The sequence below is a fragment of the Gouania willdenowi genome, chromosome 7 (genome assembly GCF_900634775.1).
Source record: "Gouania willdenowi chromosome 7, fGouWil2.1, whole genome shotgun sequence".
NCBI classification, from domain to species: domain Eukaryota; kingdom Metazoa; phylum Chordata; class Actinopteri; order Blenniiformes; family Gobiesocidae; genus Gouania; species Gouania willdenowi.
Genome location: NC_041050.1, coordinates 30,321,952 through 30,329,317, shown reverse-complemented (window position 1 = coordinate 30,329,317; position 7,366 = coordinate 30,321,952).

Here is a 7,366-nt window from a genome sequence, read left to right as displayed (position 1 = left end):
AGACGCCGCATTCGAATCCAGTAATCAACCACATCAGATTACAAAAATAAAAGGATAATAATGACTTATTGGGTTTCTTGGTTGCTTCACTCTTGACAGTTTGTCCAACAAAACAAGCTTTTATTCTATGTTTTGATTACGGCAGAAACTTTGTTCTGGGTTAGTGTACATTTTTCTGTAACCATTTCTACCTCATTTTTGCGGCATATTGTACATGAAAGTATTTATTTCATGTCTTTTTTGGATGTCTGTTTTAAAAAACAATAATGTTCTTGAACTGTAATAGTCTACCTCAGAAAAGACTGTATTTTAAAAAAAGAGTATCACACAATATTAAACAGAATTTGTCAATATTGTATGGAGATTTTTTTTGTGTGTTTTCTTTTTTATTGTTTACAGGAGTGAACCTAAACGTGACCTTTTTGAAGGCACAAAAGCACATTAGAAGAAATATTAAGGATTTATAAAGATCTAATTCCTTAAAATGAGCAAATGAATCTGTGTGTGCTTTGCAGACAAACTCAAAGCAAGCCAACAGATTTGTTCATGTCCGTGTGAACCTGACTGTACGGTTTTTTTCATGTGCGTGTTGTAGCATCCGTCCATAGCAGCAGTGCTGGTTCACCCCGGAGGCTTTAGGCCCAGCACCAAAGCACAGAGGTCCTTCATCGCTGTCACTGTGTGTAAACAACAGTTCATCCCAGCGGCCTGCCCACCACTATTTCTTGCCTTTCCTGACATTTTTCATTGAGTGCAAAATAACAGTGAGAATAAAGGAAATCCGAGCAACTTCTGTGCAAAACAGTTAACGTTGAGTTGATGCATGAAACAGGATCGTTTGCGTCTTCGTTACAGATTGCACTGTCAAAATGTAGTTTGTAACATCTGTGCCTGAATCCCAGTAGAACAGTGGGGCTGCCGGTGTTAATGACAAAAACGATTAATTGTAGAAAAGTGATGCATAGCTTTGCTCTGATGAACATGGATCTTGTTCAGCAGCTGCCATTTTGGTGTATATAGGTACTTTAACATAGAACCAGCAAAGCAGCATTAGTGAGAAAACCATGAGAAATGAAACCAGGAGTCACTACTAAGTCCGTGTACCGCTCGTTCTTTGGTTATTCCATTTTAAAACCAAATCAAAATAACAAATAAATGGTGTGGTTATTTTGTTTTACTGACTTAAAGCCAAAACAAACATAACAAATAAATAGATAAGCAGCACTTTTTTGTTTTAAAATTAAATCTTGATCTGAAGAAGCAACGCAAAAGTCACATAACTGATGAACTGGTGAATAGAAACGTTATTAATACATCAAAAAGAAAGGAAAAAAAGGATGTTATGAAAAGCATGCACATGATATGTGATTAAAGGAACCAGTGGTGGTGTAATTATTCTACTGGTGCTTCTCGTTTCTTGTGATCAACCTCCGTGTGTGTTGACGGCTGCCGTTGGTGGCTGGCTTTATTATAACAAAATAAATATTTTTACTTTAAGGTTTTGCTTAAACGAGAGTAAAAGCTAAAGTAGTGGGACTTATTAGTAAACATAGAAGGCTGGCTTCCTTCCTGTGAGTTTAGCATAAGCTATAATCACCTAACTTCAGCTGAGGAAACCTGAAGCCCATAGAAGCTGTTTGTTTTATTTTGAGAACTGAAAACTAATGGAAGAAAGTCATGTACCACCCCTCAGAGAGCACACTTTCCCCCTAAAAGGACTTTGATCCAGTGTGGCCATATGTCTGGCATTGCCTTGTACAAGTCTGGTCCAAAACACGTCTTATTTAAAAACACAGCAGCAGAGACAGAAGAGTGAATTGCTGCAGAAGCTGTGTTGCCAGGTTGGGCTTAAGAGTTTCCACATTCCAACATATACACTTTAGATTTTGATTTACCATATAGATTAAACATTTACATTTAACATTTAGATTTCACATTCAGCATTTATATTCAAATGTAACATTTAGATTATACATTTAGATTTCACATTCAGCATTTATATTCAAATGTAACATTTAGATTATACATTTAGATTTCACATTTAGCATTTATATTCAAATGTAACATTTAGATTTAACATTGAAAATAAAATTTTATGAGAAAAAAATATCACAAATATTGCTGTAAATCTGGTCAAAAGTATCATAAAAAAATTCACATTGTTGCAAAAAGTATTTTTTTATTTTAGCATGCGCAACTTTACAATTGGCACACCATATTTAAAGACATAATTTGTTGTATTTTTACTTACAATGTGACACTTTACTCTCTCTTCTCTCAGACTAAAATGTTATCTTTTTTTTTGTCTTTATCCTGGCTATGTCAAGTCCTGAAAAATGTCCTCATTTTTTAAAGTTATGGAAATGACCAGGCACTTTGATCAAAAAGGTGGGTAGAAGGATGGAAAGTGCATTTGTTCTGGGAGCTTTAATAATTAGCCTAGCTTGTCTTCTCATTTGTGACTTTGTATAAACTGACCGACAATCCCACAAATAACCACAACATCCTTCTTGTCCTGGCGAGTCGACGTCTTCAGGAAGTCAATCATTTTCATCTCCTGCCTATTGGTGGTAATTATAGGCACAGTTTCTAATTGGATGATAAAGGATGCTCATGAGTTGCTGTCCAATGTACTCATAAGGATACAAAATGATCCTCAGCTGCTCAGTGGAGCAGTATTTAGCACAGACATGGGCAACTGGCGGCCCATTTCATGCGGCCCCCGAAGTGAACACACAAAATGACAGAAAAATACACAAAAAAAAGCAAGAATACAGTATTGCAAGAAAATATATTTAAAGATGAGAAAAACACAAAAAATACATTAAAACACAAAACTAAAGGTAATACAGCAATATACAAAATTACTCAAAATTACACCAAATGACAACAAAAGTACACAAAAAATAATTATCACTAAAGCAGATTTTTATGCACCAACAAACCCTATTTTTGTAGAACTGAATTTATTGAAAATCCATGATCTTGTTGACCTTAACACATTAGTAATGGTGTACAAGGCACGTAATAATCTTCTACCTCCTCACATCCAGGAGCTTTTTAAACACAGGAAAAGTCAGTCTAACCTCAGAGGAACCGGCATTTTCAAAAAAAAGTAAAAGCTGGAGCAAATAAAAAAAGTTGATGTATCTCTATAAGAGGTGTTAATCTGTGGAATGACACGACAGATCAAATAAAACAGTCACAGCTTTCAAAAATATGTATACATCTACTATAATTAAAATATAAGGTCAGAATGAATAAAGTAGCAACTTTAATAAATCCATTATGGATGAAATGAATTAAATGATGACATGGGTTAGTTTAAAAAAAAAAACATAAAACAAAATTAAATTTATGTTAAAGTAACTATTCTAAATACATGTGTATTTCTCTTCTGTTGGACACTTGAAATTGGTTATTATTAATCTTTGTGATTTTGTCTCGCAAAAGTCTGTAAACAAGGTTAGGCATATTAAGTATTAACTTCAGCCTGAACCCTTTTGGTCGTGCTGTACACAAAATAATGGAAATGTTTTGTTTAGTGTTTAATGGAATGAAATGACTACTAAAAGACAAGAAAAATACCAAAAAATGACTGCAGACCCACAGTACGAGCAAACAACAGAAATTACTCCAAAAAAACACAAAATGACAACACAAATACACAATATGACTCCAAAACACATACATTTCACTGGAAAAAAATATACAAATGCACAAACATACACAGAATGACAGAAAAACACACAAAATTGACATAAAAACGCTTGCTTCTTTTCTGTGTTAAGGCTAAGATTGGTCATTATTCTAAATGCTGACATGAATGTTAATAATGTGGCCCTTTGGTCAAACAAAAACATTTGTGTGGCCCTTGCTGTACCACTCATTCAGCATCACTGCCTTTCAGGGCTGAGATTCTGTGGTGGATTTACACGTAAACAAGTACGGACAAAGAGCGGAGGAGACAAAGTGATCCTGAGAGTAGAGTGCAGAATATTCAAAAAGAATGATGTGTGCTGATTATCAGATTTACTGCTAATGTTGGGTTTCGAAGAGATTACTTATGAGGGAGGAAAAGCTTTTCAGTGGACTGCTCTGCAGATAAATGCAATTTTTTTTAAATGCACTTTAAAAAATTCAGTTTACTTTGTGTTTGCTTGGACGATATATAAAACACTCCATGAATTTACACCACCACCATTAAGGGAATTCATCAAACTAAAATGTACTTGTGGTAGAATCATTAGGCCCATGGTTAGAGGACACTGTGACGTGCCCTACAGATGAACCACCTTTGGACAGTCAGTTATAAGAAGATTAATGTATAGAAATAAAGTATAGTACTAGATATTACAAGGTGGTGTAGGATCACATACGTTTATACTTCCTCCTACTCTGTTTTGAACATGTACAGGCTTCACGTGCAGTATTTTCTAACCATTTATCCTCACTTTGCTTTGTTTGATTTCTCTCTTTTTTTTTCTAACTATTATTATATTATTATTTTGTCATTGTGGTAAATACACTGCTGTTGTGTTCATGTTCCAAATAAAATGTAAATCAAATCAAATCAAATATTATGCTACCACTATGACTTTTCTACTGATGTTGACACTATACACCTTGTCCAGGGACTAGGGCTGGGCGATATGAACCAAAATTCATTCCTTAATATTATTTCTCAAAATGGCGATATTCAATATAAATCTCATTATTTTTAACTCAATAAAGTCTTACAATAAAGACAATTCTGGGTTAAATTTGCTGAAAAATGCCACACAGGGATATTTAATAACAAACAGCTGCACAAACTATTCCACTTTAGTTTTTTTCTCCTATAAGGGACAGCACGTGTGAGTGAATTCTGTAGTGTAGCTTGTTTAGTTGAAGGTCTGGCTTAGGACGCAGTCAGAAATCCATCTAACTGTGCTTTGTTCTGAGAAGTAGCAACAGCAAAATATTCTAATACAATATAAGCTCAAATTAAAACATATCGATATAGGCGATATTGGAATTTTCTATATCGCCAAAATAAACAACTTGATTTATCTTGAATTTTGATATATTGCCCAGGCCTACCAGGGACAATAGTTGACAATTAGCTCTGTAGCTAATAATGGCACATTTACTGTCCCTGTCAAATAAACTAAGATAATACAAAGAAATAGTTAATATGTTGCTATTTAAAACTGTTTTGCAGCATTGACATCTTGTGTGTGTATATATACAGATTTAGTTGATTTATACATTTCAGTGTATTTAACAAACAGCCATTTCACTGTCATCTTTTTTTCTCTTTTTGTTCAAAAATGTAAAAAAAAGATGTGTGTGAATGTTGTGCACTCTGCTGCTGCCCCTCCTTTGTCCGGGCCTTGATACTGACAAGGTTGACATCAGAGGAGAGCTCTGACACAGGGTGAGTTAGCACTGCCAGCTGTTAGCAATCAAGTCTATTTTGAAGTCAGGGACACACAGACCCCCGGGGCCAAAGTAGCAACTAGCCCAGCCCCCCCCCCACCCACCAATGCAGCCTGCAACCTCCAAAGCCCTTTGGTCCCAAAGATAGCCGGCACATCTGTATTGGTTCCAGATGTTGCAACTCACAAGCCTGCAGTGGAGCTCCTTCACCTAAGAGCACCTTAAAACAGTGACAGGCCTGCACACACACACACACACAGAGGTTAGCAAAAGGTTTTTTATTTATTTATTTCACTTTTTCAAAACATCCTCACGACTCAACCTGTAACTACAAGGAGACAAGCTTATATTGTTGTAATTCAATATTTCATTTAACAACACAAGATATCTTGAGTAAATTATCATGAGTATTACCAGAAATAATATTATATATATATATATATATAAATTGTGAATTTAATTTCTCTTAGTTTGTGTTCTTTTAAATTACAGAATGTTTTTTAATCTGCTTCAAATAACCAAAAATAACTGCATACCAGGACTGTAAAATAAGCTACATCTGTGCACGTATGTTGTCAAATAGTTACATGATCGACATTTTTAAAAGACAAGTTTAAAATGTTAAAAAAAATACATATTTTTGACAAACTAAATGAGGGAGCAAATGATGAAAGGGTGCAGCTAATAGTTATATATATATCAGAATCAGAATCAGCTTTATTGACCAAGAGTGTATGAATACACACGAGGAATTTGTTTTGGTGACCTGTGCTCTCTCAGATAGTGTAACATTAAATAATAACAATCAACTAGAATAAAGAAAAATAAATAAAAAAAGAAGTATAAACATAAATATAAGAGTAGTTAGACTAATATGTGCAAACTAAATAAAAAATAACAAGATAATAATAGTAATAATAATAATAATAATAATAATAATAATAATAATAATAATAATAATAACGAATAAAAATACAATAATAATAATAAGATAATAGTGCAGTAGTGCATTGATGAGTAGTGCAGGTGAACATTTAAATGAAAATATTATGTCCATGAACATTTCGCAGTGACAGGTTGATCCAGGGTTGTTATATATATATATATATATATATTCTTCATTTATATAATTTATATATATTATAATCATTATTATTATAGTGTTTCTCGTTTGTTTTTTGTTCTTCACACCATCCACCAAGTCACCTTCCTTGTGTTGTTTTTAAACTATAAAACTTTTCTCATTCTGATATAGTTATAGATCTATGACCAACAAGCACATAGGACACTGTTCAGAGTAAATGTCCGACCCTATGCAGCTGCATTGTTTCTGTGTCGGTCAGTCAAACCTGTCAGGAAATGAAAGCTGACAGGTGGAATGTCCTGGTCAAATCTCATGGCTCCGCCCCTTCCTTCACCACTTATAGGTGATCACTGGATAAACAAATAGTCAACAATTTAAATTGTGAGTATTCAACTTAATAAAACCACCAAACATGGAGGCAGAGAGGGGGAAATGTAAGGATTTAGATTAACTTCATGTATGTTGTTTGAAGGTGAACATGTGTGACGCTGTTGTGATGTCAGATCAGTTTTATGATTCAAACTGATCGCTGCTGCCCTCATGTGGTCAGAAATGGTAAGTGCAGTGAACGTGACCTGACGTCACGATTTAAAAAAAATGTGTTTGAAAAAAGGTGGAAACAAAATTTACATAATAATAGTAACAACAATATGAATAATATCTAGAAATCTACTACTACTACTTCTATACTACTACTACTACTACTACTACTACTATTACTACTACTACTACTACTACTACTACTACTACTACTATTACTACTACTACTACTACTACTACTACTATGCTACTACTACTACTACTACTACTACTTCTATACTACTACTACTACTACTACTACTACTACTACTACTATTACTA